The sequence below is a fragment of the Phocoena sinus genome, chromosome 13 (assembly GCF_008692025.1).
Source record: "Phocoena sinus isolate mPhoSin1 chromosome 13, mPhoSin1.pri, whole genome shotgun sequence".
NCBI classification, from domain to species: domain Eukaryota; kingdom Metazoa; phylum Chordata; class Mammalia; order Artiodactyla; family Phocoenidae; genus Phocoena; species Phocoena sinus.
This window is the reverse complement of record NC_045775.1, coordinates 54,911,571-54,934,655: the sequence shown is the minus strand read 5'-3', so window position 1 is coordinate 54,934,655 and position 23,085 is coordinate 54,911,571. Positions and strand designations below refer to the sequence as shown.

At 39.5% G+C, this 23,085-nt stretch overlaps 1 protein-coding gene across 1 annotated transcript in view; it reads left to right on the top strand.

The window, feature by feature from the left end:
• Positions 1-23,085, top strand: part of SERTAD2 (SERTA domain containing 2) — a 113,950-nt gene that overhangs the window by 15,587 nt on the left and 75,278 nt on the right. The gene's annotated exons all lie outside the window — the stretch shown is intronic.

Here is a 23,085-nt window from a genome sequence, read left to right as displayed (position 1 = left end):
CAGTGAGAGGCCCGTGTACCGCAAAAAAATAAATAAATAAAAATTAATTTCCTAACTAGAATAAGGCTGGTTTTGCCATGATGTGAAAAGTCATCCGTAGGAAACGTTTGTTAATAGCTAAACAGTTGGCCATACTGATTGCTGGGATTAGTAGTTCGATTGGGATGTACTTCTGTCTTCAGATACTCAATCAGGCAGGTAAAAACCAATCAAGGCTAAGCATTGGGACTGACTCAACTTCTTTTTTGCCTCCCTACAGAGAAATGTTTCAACTATGCTTCTTACCCCTACATTTTCGTCTCCCTGAGAGAATGGAACAAAAGTCCAAGTGACAGTGGGTTGGAGAGCAGTGCATTATCTGCCTCTTATTACCCAGGACTTATATACTCTAATGATAGAATAATTGCTAAAGCTTTGTTTATCTTTCTTGATTCTATCATTTCTGTGTTGCCTCGGGAGCTTCTCATGGGCGGGGTCTAAAGTTGTGTGGAATGGATTCTAAGGACAAACTGCTTTTGTCCCAGGCCATTTATTGTCTTCATTTTCCGTAAGAAGTTCTTATTTTGGCTGAAAAATTGCAGCATGACCAACAAAAAATTGTTGACCAGCGAAGAAAAGTATATTTACAGTAGCTTTAAAAAAACTATTTGGAAAAGAGATTATACTTAAAGATTATTATTTCTGAAAGACCCATATACCATGGAGAAATTTTCTGGCCATGAATCTATTTTGCTGTATTAACCATTCGTGCCATTCAGTCTGTTCATCTTTAATTATATGCTATATATTTGAGCATGAGGCATTTGGGGACACTTACTGGTCAACTTTGAGTTTTGAGAATTTTTTTTTTTTAAGTTGCAGGCAGACAAACGATAGTTTGAGGATATTAATGGAATTGTATTATGGTTGAAAATTTTGATTGTTAGAAAATTTGTCTGTAATTAGCCATAAATTTAGTTTTATTGTGGACCAAGTCATGGACTCTGCTGGAGATGCAGAGTCCTAACTTAGTGTGAAAACGTTCTGGTACAGGGACCCTCCTGTCTTCTCAGCACTGTTGTCATGTTCCACTTCAACCCATTTCACATGTTGTGGCTAATGTAGTGACTGCTGAGTGGTACGTGCACTAGATCAACAGGGGTCATAAGTTTTTGGTTTTGTTTTTTGCAGTACTTATGCATCATAAGAACAACATGGTGAAAACTGAAGCATTTTCTATTTGGGTTAACTTAGGATCACCAGTAGAGATATAAAGCATTTAACCTTTTTTTTTTTTTTTTTTCTGTTTTGCTCTCACCTGATTACTGGATGGGGAGATGGGCAAAGAATCGATGTTGAGGGGAGGTGATGGAAGAGAGGTGCATGTTGCTACCACTTTTTGTCTATCTGTGTAATCTACTAATCATTTCATATGGTCTCTGGCAACTGTTCTGGTGACAAGTTTTACTTCTTTTGGAGAAACTGTGATTTTTATTTTTGAATAAAAATAAGAATAAGAAAATGGGTTTTTAGGGCTTCCCTGGTGTTGCAGTGGTTAAGAATCCACCTGCCAATGCAGGGGACATGGGTTCGAGCCCTGGTCCAGGAAGATCCCACATGCTGTGGAGCAACTAAGCCTGTGCGCCACAACTACTGAGCCTGTGCTCTAGGGCCCGTGAGCCACAACTACTGAGCCCGCGTGCCACAACTACTGAAGCCCGCGCACCTAGAGCCTGTGCTCCGCAACAAGAGAAGTCACCACAATGCGAAGCCCGCGCACTGCAACGAAGAGTAGCCCCCGCTCGCCGCAGCTAGAGAGAGCCTGCGCACAGCAATGAAGACCCAATGCAGTCAAAAATAAATAAATAAAAAATTAATTAAAAAAAAAAGAAAATGGGTTTTTAAAAACAGATTTCCTATTTCCTAAAATACAGTGGGAAAGGACTGCTGTCAGGCTGAGAAATCTGGAGGCCAGGAGACAAACAGTGGGTGCTCAAAAAATGCAGCTCCATGCCCTTGGGGAAAAAATAAAATAAATGTGGAAGCCTTTTCTTTTGTTCTTCTGCTTCATCTTATATTTGTATGCTTATAAACATTATTGGTGTGAGAATTCCTCTTTTGAAAGCTTTCAAGTTGTTTTTCGGTCCAAGTTGTTGGCATTCTACCTCGCAGTATTCCTGCTTCTTATTTGAGGAATACAAAAGGAGATGCACTTTTGACTACTTATCCTTTAACTTTTGAATACTGGATGCAGGTATTAGTACAAATTCAGTATGCCATTATGTGATGAAGAAAAAAAAAAAAGACATGTTTATGACTAGGAAACAGTTCTTGGCAAAGAGAAGTTTTGTCCTGTTCAATCAGTTACTGAAATGGAGCTGAGTTTTCTTTTGTGTATGTCTTTTTTTTTTTTTTTTTTTTTTTTTTGCGGTACGTGGGCCTCTCACTATTGTGGCCTCTCCCGTTGCGGAGCACAGGCTCCGGACGCGCAGGCTCAGCGGCCATGGCTCACGGGCCCAGCTGCTCCGCGGCATGTGGGATCTTCCCGGACCAGGGCACAAACCCGCGTCCCCTGCATCGGCAGGCGGACTCCCCACCACTGCGCCACCAGGGAAGCCCAATTATGTATGTCTTTGAAGTTGAAATGATTCAGTAGTCATCTGTGAGCACTGGAGTAGTGAGTTCTTGGGAACGTTTGTACTCCCAAGGAGGCAGTTTGTGAAGCAAATGTATAGTGAGTAAGTATATTGTGACTTTTCTGACTAGCGTGCTATATAGAGCAGATGATGTTTTGGTATACTGGAGCACAGCAGTTACGCCACGAGGTGTCAAGTAGAAGCTCAGGCACTTGGTCAATCCAGTTATCAGTTTCTACTCTTCATATGCTCTCATTTTCTTCGTGTGTATTTGTAATTGCTTTAAAGTGATCCTGTCAATTTGACAACCAGAAAGGGTAACAGAAATAAAGTCCAAATAGTTGATTTTAGAATTTTAAGTAAGTTGTATTAGGGGAACATATTAACTGTGAGGATAACCATCAATTTGATTTTTCTTACTGTTCCTCTTGCTTATCCCCTTGACTGACAAGTTGACTGCTTCACTTTATGTAAAGTTTTATTTCTTTTAAATTAAAACTAAAAGTTCTTGAACTTTGTACTGACTCAGGATGTGTGATGCTGTGTTTTAATCACTGCTCTGTTCAGTCAGTAAAATTCCTATACTTTTAAAACATCCCTGACTGTCAGGTTAGCACTGCTACTACGTGCCGCCATTTTATCATTGTTTTGCATCATCATTGACTTGTGTGATCAGGTGTCTTTCACCACATGAAGGAATGAAACTGGCAACAGTCATTTTATAATGGTGTATGTTAATGTATAATGTTTAATCTACTCCACATCTTTCTGCAAGGTTTTCTGGCATCCTTTTTTAGCATTCATGTTAAAGGAGGCACCCAGGATGGCCCTTCAGGTTTTTTGATGTGTTTAAGAATATGCGGTCAATGTTACTTGCTGGAACCAGCCCTGGAAAAGTTGAACTGGTGCCATATATTTCTTGCTACTGTTATGTCTAACTATAAAATGAAGGAAGTGCTAATAACACTTCCTACTTGTTTAGCACGTTTTCCTCCCCAGCTCTCCAAGGAGTTGGCCAATATCAGGCAAGATTCCCAGCCCATGTTTCTATTATTTTATAATTCTTGTAACAATGTTGCATAAGGCTTCCACTCGGTATCTTTTTTCTTAAAAAAGATTTCTTAAAATCTTTTTTCCTAAAATTTGGAAAGTAATACTTGCTAGTATCATCCCCATTTCTCAGATACTAAGAACAAGGCATATTTTGGCTAAGTATTTGACCTAGGATTATACTATAATCAGCCGCAGTGCCAAAAACAGAATGCGGGATTCTTCCTCGACTTCATTTTATTACCGAGCAATAGTTTCTCTACTTTACAGATACATATACTTACAACAGGACCAAAGAAAATACATTTCCAGTTTCCAAAAATATTTCCCACATCTCTTCTTCAGTGTTCCAGTGTTAGGATTTATACTAGATTTATTGTCTGAAGTAAAGTTTCAGTGCCAGTTATAAACACGATCTGTTCCCATATTATTCCTGATTTGACTACTATCCCAGAAGGTGACAGATAGCGGAAGAAAGAGTATAAGGAATGTATCCCCTATTTTCTTTTTGCCCTTCTAAATTTGATTTAATATAAGGTTGCTTTCTACCAGGAAATTTCATGAATGGGCATATGTTAATAAGCCAGAGTTTTTTTTCTTTTATAGTAATAAACTTAACAAAATATCTCCCCAAAGTGGATTCAGTTAGAGTGTGTTAAACTTGAGCTAGTACTTCCTGAACTTACAGGGGGAAGCAACGCCAGCCACTCTGAAAATGAAGTTGTTCCTATAAAACTTAGTTACTGCAGTCTGAATATATTTTGTGCTTTGATGTAGATCTTCAAAATTCCTTTTGTTAGTGAATGTATAACTTGAGGAGTCTGTAAAAACTAGAAGAATTGATCGTTCTGCTTTAAAAATACTTAAAAAAAACTGAGGACAAAGTTTCTGAGAGTGGCAGGTTTTTGTTTTTGTTTTTTTCCTTCAGAGTAACAGAAGTGAAAGCTGCATTTTGGTCAATTTTGCTCAGCCTTCTTAGTGACAACTCGAGGCGCAAAGCGTGTGCTGGTGTGCACACACCAAGCAGTCTTCTTGTTTTGGTGCCCCGCACGTGAACCACTGCATGTCCACACATGCCTCACATAAAGAGTCCATTCTTGCTCACACGCAGCCAAGGAGGCTGGCCGCTGCAGTCTTCTGCTCAGGGGAAATTGGCAGCCTTTCTTCTCCTGTAAACAACAGCCTGACGTCACCCCCTGCAGCAGTGATAGTGGACCCACTTTAGAGATTCTCAACTGGCAGATCTGCTGAAGGCCTGTCACTGGCTTTGATCATCTTCACTCACACTTGAATAAATGCAGTACAGAGAAATTCGTTAATGTCAGGAATACTGGTGTAGCCCTTTAAAATGGTTTGTGAAGTACTTGACCTTGAATTTTCACATATAATCCTAATGGGAAACCTGTGTGATGAGCAGGAGAATTGTAGTTATTTCTATTTTAGAAATAAGGTAACTCAAGTCCAGAGAATTAAAAAGTTAGCCAGTGGTGAAATGACTGAAATTTAGGCCTTCTAAACACTGTTTTGTCTCTTTTTACTATGTTAAATAACTTCTTTAGTAATTGTTAATTGTTCTGTTACTTCCTCTCTGAACTAAAATGTGTGGGATGATGATTTATGAGTTTTTTCCCAGTCAAGACATCTGTGCGTTAAAATCAGATACAGTCTTCTTGCATTCGGAAACTCCCAGACAATACATTAACCCACTTCCTTGCCTCAGAGAGAGCCTTTTGAAAAATCTAGCATAAGTCTACACTCACCAGCCTAATTGGAAAGATTTATTAACAAGATGATCCTGTTCTTCATTTGGCCTCTGAAAGCTACATAAAATCGAGAGGGTGGAAGATCGTAATTCTTTTGTGTTGTTAACAGGAAGAGACAAAGCTAACATGAAGGGGCTGTTCTATTAGTTAGAAATCAGAATTTTATTGGGAAGGAGGGGAGAGTTGAGCTACTGGTTAAAATATAACTTATTTGTTGTATAAGTAGTTGTCTTTCTCACATACCCACTTCTAGTTTATTTTCAGGCAGTTACAATGACCTTTCATGATTTATAGTTGTGTATGTGGTTTGGGAATACTTCAGGTTGTAGATAACTTGGTTTTCTTTTTGACTCTGAGTCGGTTTTTCAATGTGACGTTGAAGAATAGGTAGAAGGGTGTTTAGGTGTGTGTGGACTACGCACCGTAAATTAGTCAGACCTTAACTTCTCTGCTGAATGCCGCAACTTGAGCCAGCTCCCCTGATTTTGAAGTGTATGTTTAGAGAATGCAAATTAATGTTGATTTTAGCTTACCCCTGACAGAAAATGTGTTTAAATCCTATGTATTAAAAAGGCAAATATAATTTAAAAAAAGAAACTGCTTTCTAAAACTGCACTTTGGTATACAGTAGGCACTCAAAAAGGAACTTTAAATGAAACTGTGATAATCAGAAATTAACTATGTTAGCAACCTCAATAAGCTAGCATCTATTATAGTAGTTGACTAAAGATATACCTAAGGAGAAAAAGTGTGTTTGGGGTGGAAGAAACATATTTTATTGCATAACTTAAAATGAACCAAAAAAGCTGTTTATTTTGCTTTTTATTTCACTGAATGGAAAAAAGTAGCTTTGCCTTTAAAAGACAGTACTGCTGGTTTTAAAAATTATAGCAGGTTGAAGGAATAGAAGGGTAGTACATCAAATCTACTTTAACAAAGAAAACAAGTCACTACCTTCTCACCATCTTTTGCTTCTGTCTATGGCAAAGAATAAGGAGCAAGTAACAGCTGCCAGTCAGAGCCCGTCATTTCTGTTGGGCAGCGAAGTCTCAAAGTCTGGGTATGCTGGGGAAGTGGAGTGGCCAGTGCAGTGAGCCGCCCCAGCAGTGAGGGCAGTGCCACTGGTGCAGTGTGCATACCAGTGCGGGGCTTCCCCAGCGCTGCCCTTGGGGGAAGCCCATGCCCACTTGTTACAGGAAAGGCTGCAGGGGGTCTGCCCAGCCCAGCTTTAAGTTAATAAACTGATGCTTAAAGTGTCCCAGTCTGTCAAGTAACAGCGTGGAGTTTCTCATCACTGCAAGCGGCTGTTTGTAATTGTAAGCACATAGTAGTAAGGGCAGAGGACAGATGTTAGATAAGTGAAGTCAGTGGGAGAGCAGTGAGAGAGCCAAGCTGGCCTTAGCTTTTAACTTTTAAGTAATTATCTTGCTATGTGTTCCACAGTGAGTAACATATGAGCAGAAAACAAGGTGGGATTTGAATTTTAGCCCTCCATAAAAGCATTAGCTTTTTATTTTAGCATTTCAGAGTTGGAAAATACCATTTTGGCAGATTTGGTACGAATGATGGTGCCACCTGGATTTGTATGGTGCCTTGCAGTTCATAATCACTCTCGTGAGCATTATTTTATTTAACACGTGCAGCCGTAACCACCTCGTGAGGTACTGCCCTTCGCCTTTATAAATGAGAAAACAGAGTTCTGAGAGGTTATGACTGGTCAAAGGGCACCCAGCTAGCAGGCAGTACTAGGGCTTCAACTGGAATCCCTGTCCTTTGACTCCAGCGTTCCTGTCACCGAGCTGGGAACAAGCACCTTGATAACACCCAGCTTCATGGTCTTCCCACCTCTTGCTCTCGCATCTGTGCAGAAAACCACAGGCAGCAAATCGAGCTTAGTGACCGGTTCCTGTTGCTCACAGTAAACTGTATCGTCAAAGGGTAGCTTCTTGATTGACTTTGAAGTTAATAATCCAATAAAAAGAGAAGACTTGTTATTTCTTACGCAGGATTAGAAGAGTAGTGCACAATGAACCATAGGGACCATTTGGTTTTAATACACATTGTTTTACCCAGAGTAAAGCCCCCCTCCATAAGGAAAGTGAAACTCCAGTTAATTGCAGAGGACTAGAGCCCATTTCCCCAGCCTCAGACCAGGTGGCGTTTTCTTTTAAAAAGGACACCTCCTTAAGAGTCTGCCTGCCGATGCAGGGGACGCAGGTTCGTGCCCCGGTCCGGGAAGATCCCACATGCCGCGAAGCGGCTGGGCCCGTGAGCCACGGCTGCTGAGCCTGCGCGTCCGGAGCCTGTGCTCCGCAACGGGAGAGGCCACAACAGTGAGAGGCCTGTGTACTGCAAAAAAAAAAAAAAAAAAAAAAAAAAAAAAAGGACACCTCCTTAAACAGAGGCTAGAGTCCTCATCCCAGGAGCTAATTTGACTTGAGCTTCCAGCAGAAGCATTTACCCTTTGCGAAACCTTGTGCTGGAACCAGGCTTGTGGGAGTTTAGGATCTAGTGGGGGAGACTTACTCCAGGGTGAAATGCCCCAGTGCTAAGCGTTCAGTCATTTAAGAGACTAAAAAGGTCATGGATAGATTCATGGATAACTCACATTTGGTCTCAGTCTTTTGGAAAACATTTATGAAGAAGCCCTTTCTTATATGACCTTCTATTTGTAAGAAAAATGACAACTGTGGCCACTTAGGAGTGTTTCAGAATAATGAACGCTGCCTATCCCTAAGAAGCTGAAGTATGAAGATTAAAAGCAAATCAAATTGTGATTGTTAGCCCTGGATTTCTCTTTAGGCATTGTCCCTAGAAGTTTTGACTGAGAAAATCATATATTATTTGTGCCTTGTTATAAAAGCTCTGCTAATACCTTTTAACTCCTTGGCATACATTTTCAAAGAACTGATGGCGAGCGAGAGCTTGGAGAGCCTTTTTGAACCCCCTGGTAATTTGGGCAGTCTCCAAGTCAGGCTGAGTTGATAGGGGATGCAGAACTGATCAGAATAATTACAAGTTCCATTATGTAAAACTTTGCCAACAAAAATGCTCAGGGAATGCCTTTATAGGACCTAACTTGCACCAGAATTAAACTTGTCTTTCTCGGTAGTTACTTCCAAAGCTGAACAAACTTCATTGTGTAAACGGGTCAGTTTGTGTAGTATTCTTCTTGCATGACATGTTCAGGTATACACAAAGGCAGTTGGATTATAAATTTCAAGGCCAAACTAGCTTCCAGTAAAGCAGATATATGAAGAAGCTATATTATATTATATTCTTAGAGGAAGAGAACATTCTTTTTAATTTAAGAGCTGCGTTCAATTTCCCAGTCTCTTGGCTTGGATCGTGCTCACCTCTGTCAGCTCCAGGTTTGGCTCTCACGTTCCTGCCTCTAGGTTCTTGAATCACACTCAGCAGTACTTGCTTATAATCAGGTGGTCCTGTCCTCACTCCATTCTCCAGGGCCTAAGAAGTGGATAGAATGATTTGGGGTTAGCTTTAAAAAAATAACCAGATACCCCATTGATTACAGTCTGTGTAGTACCTTTCTACCGTAATGTGTCTCACTGGCTTCAAATCAGGCCAAAGACAGACGTAAAATACTGTAAATGGTACATATGTAAACTTTGCTGAAGAGGCTATGAGGGTCCTACATTCACTTACCATGTTTGCCCAAAAGTGTCCCTCATTTCATTTTGGTAGTGAAGACCAAAGCTGAATTTCATTAACAATCTATGAATATTTATAGCTTTTTGTGGGTTTTGCCAGTTTTCCCTCTTAGGTGATAAATGGTGGTGGTGAAGGGGAGTTCCATAAATTTTAGGGCAAGAACCCAACTCATTATTCATTCAATTCATTATTTAAATTTTCAGTTCATCACTTCAGCCCCCAAGACTTTAGGAGAAAAACAGGCATTGCCTGTCTATTTGTTTGACGGAAAGTGTCAGAAACCTATCAAACTAACTTAGAAAATGGAGACTTACTGACTTATAGAATTTGAGAAAGGCCTGGGCCACCAGACTGTGGGAGGAGCAGTACCGCAGTCGGCTTGAACGCGGCTAGGACTCTCTCCGTCTTTCATCTCTGTCTCTTTCTGCATTTTTGTTTCATTCCTTCTCATGGCTGGCAACATGGCCACCAACAGTTTTTATTATAGCTTCTGTCACTGAAAAGTTCTCTGAATGCCAAGTTAAGAAAAAATCATAGGCAAGAAACTCAGATCATTGTGTGTCATGTGTCCATCTCTGGGTCATTCAGCAGGGTTAGGGAGGTGGGGGTCATGTAGAAACATGGTGACACGTGTGTGTTTACCCATAGGACTAAAAGTGGGTAGGTGGGTATTGCCCTGGGTAAGACATGCTTGTTGGGAAGAAAATTCCCCAGCATGTATGCTCACTATAACATGTCAGACCAGTGCCTTTCAAATGTTTTGACAGAAAACCATAGTAAAAAATACGTTTTACATTTAAGCACACACACACACACGCACACACACACACACACACTTAATTGAAAAAAAAATTGTGAAACAGTATTTACCCTATGTACAAGGCATTCTGATACTTTCTATTACATTCTATTATAATTCATTTTTAAGAAATATTGATTATAATTTACCTAACTGATTTCATGACATTGAGATCTGTAGTTTGAAAAATACTATGCTAGATGTTAAAAGTAGCAGATAGATAATTTCACATGCAAACAGATACTTGCACGTGGATATTTATTCAGTCTTGTTGAATAATTTATGTTCTAGAGAGATGCTGGGGTCTCATAGGGTGACAAATATGTGACATGAATGCCTTTTCCAGTTTCCATGGTGGATGATATGGTTGTGCTTTTCCTACCGAGGAATATTCTGGAGGCTTTCCCAGCCCTTTGTAAAGTATAGTAAGCAAGACGAGTGCCATATGCAATCAGCTGCACTCCACTCTGTTATGGACTTACCTCTTGCTGAGAAATACTGAAATCCTTTGGACCTAGAAAATTTCCCAAAGTGCTTTCACTTCTCTCTTAAAACAAAACATCAGCACCACTTTCTTGAAAACTTTGTTGTGGCAGCATGAAGGGCAGCTTTCCTGATCATTGTAATACTGTAAAAGGGTGGATGAAATCTGTGCTTATCCAAGAGTCAGCTGAAAAACTAAGACCTCTTGTTTTTTATTTTCTACTGAAACATTTGAATCCCCAGCCTTCTACTTTTTAAGTTGAATTGAGAAATTCAGATGGAAACTTAACAGCAGTAGAACAGAGGAGTGACTCCTGAACGAGACATACGAAAATGCAGAGAAGAGTAGTAGAGTTCCTTCCTGCAAAAGCCCATGGAGATCCTACATAACAACTGATTAGCATATAGCGCCGTGAATCTTACTGTGAAATGCACAGCCATAAAATGTTTAGAAGAATATATTGGAGAATATAGAATTAGGAATACAGAGAGATTTCATAGAACAAGATACAAAAAGTACTGACCATCAAGGAAAAGACTGATAAATTTGACTACTGTTGATGAACTTTTACTCATTAAAAAGATTGGGAAAAGTAGATTGAGAAAAGTATTTAGAACACATATAATAGACAAAGGACTGATATTCAGAATATATAAAGAACTGTTGATGGGAGTGTAAACTGGTAGAACCATGTTACGAAAAATTTGGCAGTGTCTAGTAAAGCTGAAGATAAGATACCCTGTGATTCAGCAGTTTCACTCCTACTAGATTTATAACCTAGAGCAATAGTTCCTCAAACCTTTTGATCTCACTCTACACTTTTGAAAATTATTGAGGACCTCAAAGAACTTTTGTTTATGTGGATTATATCTGTTGATAGCTACCATATTAGAAAATTTAAATTTTTAAAAATATTTATTTATTCATTAAAAAAACCATTATGTGTTAACATAACTTATTTTTTATGAAAAATAACTAAATTTTTCCAAAGCAAAAAATATTAGTGGGAAGACTGGCACTGTTTTACAGTTGTGCAGACCTATCTAATGTCTAGCTTAATAGAAGAGAGCTGGATTCTCCTATCTGCTTTTGCATTTATCTGTTGTGGTATGTTGTTTTGGTTGAAGTAGACAAAGAAAATGTAGCCTTCCACAGATATGTAGTTGGAAAAAAGAGGAATATTTTAATAACCTTTTCAAACAATTGTAGATGTTCACTTTTGTAAAATCTGAAACCATATCAATATACTTTAATTTACTTAAAATCTTTTAGTTTACCTTGCATGTTGTTGAGTAGATTTTTCACTCATGCCTGATTTTGTAACATCATACATTGATTGTTTGGAAAATATTGTTTCACTGAGTTATGCAGATATTTTCATTGTTGACACATTTCATTATACAATATTAAAATGTCACATTCTTTAACTTTACTACTGATATCATCAGAAAAGTGTTTAAGTATTGGGAAGCTGTCAAGCACGTAGTGGCAGATAACAAGTTTTCCAAAATTCTAATTTTCACTTGAAAGCCCAAATTTTATCACTGGCACCAAAAATCTGTTGTTTTTCTCGAACTGATTGGCTCACTTGTCTGCTAGATACTCAAGTCTGAATAACCACAGTTTGTCTGACTGTCATTCCTTCAGTGAGAATGGTGTCCCATGAAGCAAGCAGCTACCGTCAGCTCAAAGGCAAACAATTGCCCAAGCCCTTTCTCCAGGCAACCTTCGTCCCTTGGTATGTGGTAGAAGTGCTTTATGTGTACTCTCCCATTTCGTCACACAGAACATTAAAAAGACATGCACTTGAGGGTTGAGATTTAATTAAATTAATATTTTTTTCTGCTTTCGTGGGTGAAGGTCAGGGAAACAATGACTGCTAGTACCGTTTGGTGCTACTGCCTTTGTTCATGTCATCCTGAATCCATCTAAGCTTTTCACTGTTTTTCAATAGTGAAAAAGGCAAAAAAAAAAAAAAAAAAAGAAGGCAAATAATATCTTAGAATTATTATGAAATACTTTTGACTTTGTGGACCCTCTGCAGGGGCCTGGAGATCCCCAGGGGTCCTAGAACCCCCTCCCCGTCCAGGAATTGGACCACACTTGAGAACTGTTCCCTAGAGAAAGCACAACTCTTGTGCACCAGGATACACAGGATCCATCAGGTTTACATGAATGTGAGTGTGGCGGGGTGGGGGGCGTATGATCAAGGAGAGGTGTATGGTGAGGAGGATGCTTCTGGGATGCTGACAGTATTCTATTTCTTGGCCTGAGTGGGGGTGTTTGTTCTATGATATGTGAATCTGTCCATTTTTATTTATGTACTTCTCTTTATGTCTTTTATTTACAAGTCTGATTCTCTGACTTTCACTAGCATTGTTAGTGTTCGTCTCTGGTTTAGCAAAATAAAGGGTGTTGAGAAGGGAGGAACCACCCTCCAGTGCTCCCCTCTTTGTATTGTGTATGGGATGTATTTATCCAGCCTTTTCTGCATTTTGGGCTGTGGTTCTTTTGGTTATATTACAGCTGAGGTAGGAATTCAAGTACTTCTAGCGTGTTTTCCCCCTCATCGTTTCTGAGGTGGCTAAGGCAGTGAAAATTATGAGGAAGCTTTTTTTCTTTCAATTGAAAACTTTATATAGTGCTTAGTTATTTGAGACTTAGGAACCTTACCATAGAAGCTATTCCCATATTCTTATTTTCTGGAAGGAGAACAAAATGAAAAGTAACTCGAGTAAGGACACAAATGCAGAGTAAAACCATTTCTTCTTTTGCTGTTATTAAATCATAAAACTATGGTGACCATACATGAAATAAGAAGTCGTAATAAGATTTTGGCATTACTGGATTATCTTACTTATGGTCATGCTTTGAGAACACTTTCACTTTAGTTGTCTAATTTTATCTCCATAACACTGAATTAAGCACAGCAAGTACTAATACTTCCATTTCATAGATAAGAAAACTGAGGCACAGAAAAGATCTGTGAATTAATTCAGTAGCAAAGCCAGGACTACTCTAGATTTCATGACTCCTAAGGAATTCAAGATAGTCATCAAAACCTGGGCATTTTTGTCTTTGCCTCGTTAGTTCTCCTAACAAGCCGAGCTCCTCCACTCTTGGTCAGGAACATCAGTCAGTGCTCTGTATGTACATCAGCACCACCTACCATGCTTCCTTATGCTCTGACACTTGGAATGAAAACATTTAGAAAACCACAAAGACTAAATTAAATTTCAATTTTGTCTGTTAGAAACTGAGTCCATTGAGGTGTGTGTTCTATGCTACTAATCATGGCCTTCAACCTGAACCCTCGTGCCATAAGTGAGAGGAGTGTTTATGCTCCTTTTGTTAGCTGTCAGAGTGACTGGAAGGTGGTGGAGCTGGACTGCAGATAAAACCAGTTCACTTTCAGATGTACCTGATCTCCCAACAGTACTGTCTTCTTGTTCCTTGGACGAGGTCCACACATGTGGGATTTGCATGTGCAAGAGTGCATGCCCTAACAGAAAAGAATGATCCCAGCTTGGCTGCAACAGACTAGGCAAAGAGCCTAGGCAAAGAGCTCCTGGGCTCTGGAGGATATGGAGAATGGCCCATAGAACCAACTCTGACTTAAACGGACATGTGACGTCTTCCCGAAAGTGGCAACAGAATCTCTGGCAACAGAGTGAGGCAATTAGAAAAAAATTAAGTCTCTTTTTACAGTTTGTCCAGGTTAATCTTTTTTCTTTTTTGAAAGTAATGTTTACCTTTGTTTAATGTTAGAGTCCCAGGATAAATAGATATTATATATAAATGGATATCATGGGCCCTGTATTTCACAACCAGGACCTACATTTAGTAAATATTTTTCTCATTAACTCCTACCAGGATGTTATTTTTGAGATATAGGTCTTAATCGAGCCTTTCACAAGTGAAATATAACAGAAGTCTTAGAAATGAATCTACTAACTGCATTTTTCCGGATGCATTTCAAATACGGGAGTCTAATTATAAGCAACCCCTACACACAAATGGCTGCTGCTCTTGCCCCACTGTTCCCCTTCTGACCAGGCCCAGGTGCGGCTGCCACGGAAGGCGCGTTGTCAGTGCTCAGAGAATCTGTGGGTGGGAGTGGAGGAAGGAGGGACAGTTAAAGAAACAGTGCCTGGGGAGCAGACCCCAGGAACAGAGCCTGTGCCGTCATACTGTGGCAGTTTCCTGTCCCCTTGTCCACAACCAGACTTATTTGTTTTACTTATCCTCATCAAGTGCCATTGGACAGAGTAACAAGTGTGGATTAGCAGGAGTCTTCTTTTTTTGGTTAATTAATTAATTAATTTTGGGCTGCGTTGGGTCTTTTGCTGTGCACGGACTTTCTCTAGTTGCAGCGAGCGGGGGCTACTCTTTGTTGCACGGGCTTCTCACTGCGGTGGCTTCTCTTGTTGCAGAGGATGGGCTCTAGGTGCGTCAGCTTCAGTAGTTGTGGCACACAGGCTCAGTAGTTGTGGCTCGCGGGCTCTAGAGTGCAGGCTCAATAGTTGTGGCACACGGGCTTAGTTGCTCTGCGACATGTGGGATCTTCCCGGACGAGGGCTCGAACCCGTGTCCCTGCATTGGCAGGCGGATTCTTAACCACTGCGCCACCAGTGAAGTCCAGCAGCAGTCTTCTTTAAACTATAGCAAGGAGAATAAGAGCATGAGTCTGGAGTCTGACACTGTAGACTTGAAATTGGGTGTTACCACCTCCCAGCTGTGTGGCCTTTGAGCAGGTTGCTTTACCCCACCTAGTGAGTCTGTTTTGTCTTCTGTGAATGGGAATAATTGTACCTACCTCCCAGGGTTACTGTAGGATTATATTATGACCTGTATGCATATGGTATACATGACCCCATGCCTAAGCTGTATTGATAGTAAGCACTCAATAGATGGTAGCTCTTTTCATATATGCAGACGAAAGTTTCATTCATGTTCCCTACAGCATAAATTATTTTTAAGACAAGGCTTTATTCCACATATCTATCTGAACTCTACTCCCCGGAGGAGCTGACATTTTTTTTTTTTTATGAAATAATTTTTTAATTTAATTCATCATTTTCAAGGTATCTTTATTTTTCACACTAGACTTATAACCACACATCCACTAAAGATCAATGTGGATCTTTTTTTTATTTGAATTTTTGAATTTTATTTAATTTTTTTTATACAGCAGGTCCTTATTAGTCATCCATTTCATACACATCAGTGTGTACATGTCAATCCCAGTCTGCCAATTCATCACACCCCCAGCCCCACCCCCCACCGCTTTCCCCCCTTGGTGTCCATACATTTTTTTCTCTACTTCTGTGTCTCAATTTCTGCCCTGCAAACCAGTTCATCTGTACCGTTTGTCTAGGTTCCACATATATGCATTAATATACGATATTTGTTTTTCTCTTTCTGACTTACTTCACTCTGTATGACAGTCTCTAGATCCATCCACGTCTCTACAAATGGCCCAATTTCATTCTTTTTTATGGCTGAGTAATACTCCATTGTGTATATGTACCACATCTTCTTTATCCATTTGTCTGTTGATAGGCATTTAGGTTGCTTCCATGACCTGGCTATTGTAAATAGTGCTGCAGTGAACACTGGGGTGCATGTGTCTTTTTGAATTATGGTTTTCTCAGGGTATATGCCCAGTAGTGGGATTGCTGGGTCATACGGTAATTCTAATTTTAGTTTTTTAAGGAACTTCCATACTGTTCTCCATAGCGGCTGTATCAATTTACATTCCCACCAATGGTGCAAGAGGGTTCCCTTTTCTCTACACCCTCTCCAGCATTTGTTGTTTGTAGATTTTCTGATGATGCCCATTCTAACTGGTGTGAGGTGATACCTCATTGTAGTTTTGACTTGCATTTCTCTAATAATTAGTGATGTTGAGCAGCTTTTCATGTGCTTCTTGGCCATCTGTATGTCTTCTTCGGAGAAATGTCTATTTAGGTCTTCTGCCCATTTTTGGATTGGGTTGTTTGTTTTTTTAATATTGAGCTGCATGAGCTGTTTATATATTTTGGAGATTAATCCTTTGTCCGTTGATTCGTTTGCAAATATTTTCTCCCATTCTGAGCATTGTCTTTTTGTCTTGTTTATGGTTTCCTTTGCTGCGAAAGCTTTGAAGTTTCATTAGGTCCCATTTGTTTATTTTTGTTTTTATTTCCATTACTCTAAGAGGTGGATCAAAAAAGATCTTTCTGTGATTTATGTCAAAGAGTGTTCTTCCTATGTTTTCCTCTAAGAGGTTTATAGTGTCCAGTCTTACATTTAGGTCTCTAATCCATTTTGAGTTTATTTTTGTGTATGGTGCTAGGGAGTGTTCTAATTTCATCCTTTTACATGTAGCTGTCTGGAGCTGACATTCTGAGAGGGGTAGGACAGTAGGGCACTGTTAGCATAGATATGCTAGGGAAAAGGGCAGGCCAAGGTGAGAAAGTCAGGAGATGTGGAACATCATAAGGCCCTGGGAAGTGGGGAAAGGAAGACTAAAAGGTGAGACTGGGTACATTCTTCCCCCAGAAAATGGGTGAATTCTTCCTCTTCTTCCTTCCTATTGAACCACATACACATTGTTGCTAGGACCCCAAACTCAGGCTGAGACTGTTAATACTGTATCTGCCCCCTGGCTGTACATTCAGTCACCTGCAGAGCTTATTAAAAAGGAACCATGCTTGGGCCCTGCCCCAGTCCCTCAAATCTGAATTTCTTAGCGGGTGAGACCCAGTAGCACCTCAGGTAACCAGTGTGCATCCAGGGTGGGGAAGCATTTTAGCTACGTAGGGGTTAAGTATACCTGTGAAGGCTAGCCTGGAAACCTGCCCATTCCAAGTTCTAAACAAGTGGGAACTTTCCACACACAAACACATGCACACATACATACACACACACACACACGAATCTACATATGCAGTCTTAACTTCAGCAGAAATCTTTGTCCTTCATTGATTCAACAATCATGAGGAGTGTAGAAGAGATGCTGTTGTCAATACTTTTAAGTGGAGAAATAAGCTTTATTCATGAATAACTATAAAAATTCCAAGATATCATGAATGCTGTAACAGAGGCCTAAATTAGGATGACAGTTCAGAGGAAGGACAGAGTATCTCATTAGTGCCAGCAGGGACAATCTGGAGCATTGAGGATGAAAAGGGGAACAGCATTTCAGAGAGAGGGAATGTTGTGAGCAAAGACTTGGAGATGGAGAAGCCCAAGGTATATAGAGGAACAATAGGTGGACCAGTTGGGGAGAAAGTTGAAGCTTGTGCTAAGGAATTTGCCAAGTTAGTGCAGGTTTTGAAGAGGAGGGTGGTGTGGATGGAGCTGTCTGTAGGAAGCTGGATCTGACGGTAATGGTACCCTGAGGGGAGAGGACTGGAAATGGATGTATTTTCAAAGACCTGTAGAATTGAACATAGACATAGAGTTGAACAGTGAGCAGTGGGGGAGGGGTGGCACGGAGAGAATGGGAAAGGGGAGGGGAGGGTTGGCAGCTGGAATGAGAGAGGAAACTCATTCTTTCACTTGGCCCTGCTGTTGCCCAACGTCTGTCTGTTATTCTGCGAGATCTATGTCAGTCCATCTCTAACCACACTTTGGATTTTACCTAGGGATGCAAAGGCACAGAAAAAAGCTGGAAAAAAATTTTTTGAACGCTACCCTTTTTTTGCAGTTTTTTTTTTTTCTGAAATTGAGTGTAGAATATTGGAGAAATTGTTTAAACTAAGGTGTTTCTGTTGCAACCTGCTCATAACTGCTGATTCTTCCTAAATTATTTCTAAAAACCTGGCAGTAGAAAGACTTCTCTGAAAAACCATCTGCAGCTCTCACTTCCCTGAATCCCATTCTCCCTTTGTCAGGCATTCTTTATCTAATGGCCCAGATAAAATGAACTCTTTGGGAGAATCTGAGTGCATTTCCACTTATGAGCACAGAGAAATACTTTATTTAGAAATAGGAAGGATTTTGTTGCAAGCCTGTTGCAAGGCTGCAGAGAGCTCGTATCCAAAAATTAAGGAAGGAGTGTGGGTGTGGGAGCACCTGTCCTGTATTTGCCTGGATTAGCCCTGGTCTCAGAATCCTGAGAAGGGGCAGTGATTTATGTTATTTCCAGTTAATATAAATATTAAGAATGAGAAGAAAGGCTATTGTTAGTTCTGCCTTAGAAATCAGATTAATTAGGCAAAACCATACATGAGAGAAGTTTTAATCAGTGAGATTGCGGGTGGGAGGTGGCTTCTCTTATGAAGTTTAATTCACTATAAAGAAACTGAAAAATTGATACAGATATAAAGATGATAAAAAGACAATAGACTAATATGAGAAGTTATTTTAAGAAAGACACCTAATTGTAAGCATTGAACTACTGTTTTGACATTTGCTTTATTCCATGTATGTATGCTTTATATATAGGTATAAATAATATCTATACAATGATGTGGTTGGGAATATGTACTTAAAATATAACAATCATTTTCTTGTATTTCTATAGCATTTTTATCATTGAAATTTACTTAGTATTATATTCTATTATGTTTATAAATCATAATTTATCAAGCAGTTCTCTAATGCTGGATCATTAGATTGTTTCTTGTTTTTAGGTACTAGAGAAACACTGTGTTGTGTAGCTCCTTTTTGCTCTTATTCAATTATTTCCCTAGAATCAGAGTCCTAAGAGTAGATTTATTTAGTCAAAGAGTATAATATCTTTATGGTGCTTGTCTCAGTTCCTTTCTGAAAATGAGTACTTTCTATATCTGCTTATTAACACTCTAATGATAATAAACCTAGAAACTATAAAACCTTCTTTATTACCACAGTTTTGATTTCAGTTTTTAAATCTCAAATTGAAAAAAACTATTATTCCTTTAAATTTAGCATCTCATAAATACATTTACATCTGTAATATAAATTAAAAATAAATGCAGTTCATGAATTTATAATTATCAAAATAAGATATATCCTTTATTATATAAAATAAATCCCACATACTATCTTCTCTTTCCTTCAGTATTTCCAGGAAGTTTATATTACTGTTTTTTTAAAACTATAAATCCCTATAAAATCCTAATTTTTCTTTTTTTCATAATACGCTAGGTCAGTTCAATCATATTTATACGCCTAGTAGGTACCAGAGTTTGCTTTAAAAAAAATCGATGTTTGTGTATGCACACATTTGTTAATTTTAAAAAGGAAAAACCCAATTTTTATTTGAGTTATTAGATATCAGTCTGGAATATTAAAATATGTTTTTCTGCAAGCTGCAAGTCATCTGTGGTCAGGTAGGTCTTTTTCCAAGGACTTGTTTTCTGTGTGTCTGATATATAGCTGTGTTAAGACTAAAATAAGCTTTGTGGCTTAGAATAGTCTCCTTGCCAGTCGGTCTCTGCCACACGTTTTTTTCCCCCTTCAGTCCATCCTATTCATTACTCCCGGATTAATTTTCCTAAAACACTGCTTACTGAAAAACCTCACTGGAAAACCTTAATTGACTCCCCATTTCTAGATGAATTGAGTATAAACTTTTCACCTTGGCATTTAAGACCCATGACAAAACATGCCTTTGCAGGTTCACGAGAACCACTGGCCAGATTAGTGTGCTGCCGCGGTTCCCCACCCCAGATTTACCTCATCAAAAACTTCTAGGAGTGGGACTCTCCGAAATCTCTCTCTTTTCAAAGCCCCCCAGTTGAATGAAGCACCACTGGGCAGGGGGGGATGCACTCTGGCACCAGCAAAGGGCAGACACAGGCTCACATCGTGACTCTGCCACTTAGCAGCCCAGGGATTTCCAGTATGGGTGCCGGCCTCTACACCTAGGCCTTCTTCTTTTTTTCTGTAAAACGGGGTCAAATTGTATTTTGTGAGAATAATCACAATTACGCATACCACGATTGGTATAGAGTAAGTACTAAAGAAATACTGGCCACTACTGTTTTATAGTGACAGTAGTAGTAATAAAAATCGTAAGCTTTTGTTCAGGCAGATGTGGGCTCAACTTACAACTCTGTTCTTCCTCTCTCTAGATCTTATCCAAATTACCTTATTCTCTGACCCTCAGTTTCCTCATCTACAAATAGGGCTAATAATGCCTCCCTTATTTAATATGAGATATGAAATATCAGCACATTGCTACATAGTAGGCACAAAATGATAGCAAATGTTTTATTATATGCCAGTTACCGTTCTAAGCTCTTTATGTTTTCTTTGTTTGTTTTTAGCATACCTCAGTTTTTATTTTCAAAACAGGGACACATATTCTTGAAGAAACTTAACAATCATGAATCAACTGAATCACTTGACAAGAAGTTCACAAGCCAATGTGAAGAAAGGGAGAGGGTATGAGAGCATGTAAGCTCTTTATGTTTTAACTACTCTTCCTGTGAACCGTATGAGGTGATACCAGTATTGTCATTATTTCACAGATGAAGAAACTAAGACACAGAGAAGTTAAGTAATTTGCTCAAGGTCACACAGCTAGGAAGCTATGAATTTGGACTCACTCCCCTGACTCTAGAGCCCACTCTCACCCACTGTGCAGTGTTTCTTCTCATTATTATATTGCATTGTTATTGACTTACTTTATTTTTCCTCCACCCCCTCCTCTATCTATACTAGCTCCCTTAGGACAGTGAGTAATTTTTCTTTATATCCCCTACAGCACCTAGCAAGTACCTCATCTGTAGAAGATATTTAACAAACATGTGTTCAATTGAGCATAATAAACATACTCATTTCTCACATCTGGCCACAAATAAACTACTCTTGGTTTCAGGCAGTTGTCTTCTGGCAGAGACCGTCTTCCAGCCAACAAGTCAGAAGACTCTAATTTGTCCACTTAGCTGCTTTCCCAGCCTCTTCCCTCTGAGCTTCAAAAGTTTGTGTTCTGAGGAGGGGAGGATGTGTCATGGGTCATGAGATTTTGGTAGGGACTCTCCGGAAGGACTAGGCACCTGGAAGGCAGCCTTGTCGGGGTGCTGGGAGGTAAGAGGCCAGGCTCAAAACAGCTATCTCAGGGGAAGGCAGGTTCAGCTGCCCCCCATGACTCCCCTCTACAGAGACTGTGCCAAGGAAGAAGCTCCCTCCTGCAGTTAACCCTACACCTCATCGGTTTCTGAGAGATGTTGCATTCATTTCCCCAAAGTGTGACCCTGTTTTCACTTGCTGTTTCAAAGGGGCCATTTCTGAGGTGACTGTCTCCTCTGACCTCTTTCCCATTCTGTGACATAATGAGAGTATCAATTACGTTCTCCTTTCATGCTGCTACACTTACTTCTATGGATCTCACACTTACTCCTTAGGACCCTTTTCTTTTAGCTTTCTCCAAAGGAGACGTTTAGGTGTACATCTTCCTTTATTTTATTACGTTTTTTCTGATTGGAGATTTAATCAGAATTGCTATTTCTTGAGTAATCTGAAATCCTGTATTATAGTTGTGATTGTTTTTCTTTGATATTAAAATTTTATCAGGATCTTAGATTTCTGTTTTTCATAACACCTCCTGTTGTATTTTTCTTATTACAAAATCAGTAAATATTCATTGTAGAAAACTGTAAAAGTGCAGAAAAGAATAAGTTAAAACATACAAATGATGTTGCATTCTGGTATTGAGTGATATTTACTTTTAATAGTTTGACACATGTTCTTCATAAAATTAGCATGTGGCTCTACATACTATTTCTTAATTTTCTTTTACTGTATGATTTAGAAGTATCGTTCTTTGACTTGTTTAGGAAAATAATGGCAATGAATGAAAGGCAGACTTTGTGTACATTGCTGACAATCAGCATTAGGCATTTTTTACTAATGCATTTCTTGGAATCTAGGCAGCCTTTTGTCCGAGCTCCATTTGGAATTCTGTCTCCATAGTACGAGTGGCTAACAGAAAGTGAGCTCGATAGGGAATTTTGAGGTGGTTCCCTCTGTGGATCGCAGGCACCGGCCTTCACCCTGCCGTTTGAGTCCCATTACTGAAAACAAAGCTGGCTTTGGACTGTGCAGTACTGTATGTGGTACTTGATTCTGTATGCCTTGGTTTTCCACATGCCTTGCCAAATTGGTTTCCTGACCATGACCTTGTAGTTCAGCATTTCCCTTTCCCTCCACCCGTTTCCTGCCTTTACTTTTGATCATCAGGATTCTTTTTCACATGAATCCCACGGTAGTAATGTAGTAGTCAGACCCACAGTCAGGAGACCCCACCCCTTGGTCTCCTGAAATTCTTTCTGGAAAAGTACATTTTCCAGGTCTATACTCAATAATTGTAATATCAAAGTACCACACAATTTTTAAAATATCTTTTATTTTGTTTTTAGTAGCAGATTTTGGAATAGAGAAACTTTTTTTTTCTTCAGCAACCCTGGCATTGACATTGCTCTTAAGGAGCATTTTTAGCTCTTACCTGTATGCACGTGTTGACTTCTACAGTTTGTTCAGTCCTCATGTCTTCCCACTGCTCCAGTCCTGTATTTCTGTATGCTTTTATTAGGACATCTCCAGTTAAGTGTAACATTGTCACTTTAAGCTCAACCTGTCTCATTTGGACCTCATTATCTTGCATACAAACCTGCTTCAACTACCTTTTTTCTTTCCTGTGGAACCTAATGTTCATTTGCTCTCCCAGAGTACTAACTGTTAGAACTGGCAAGAGAATACAATAAGGTGACCAGATGCAAAGTGAAG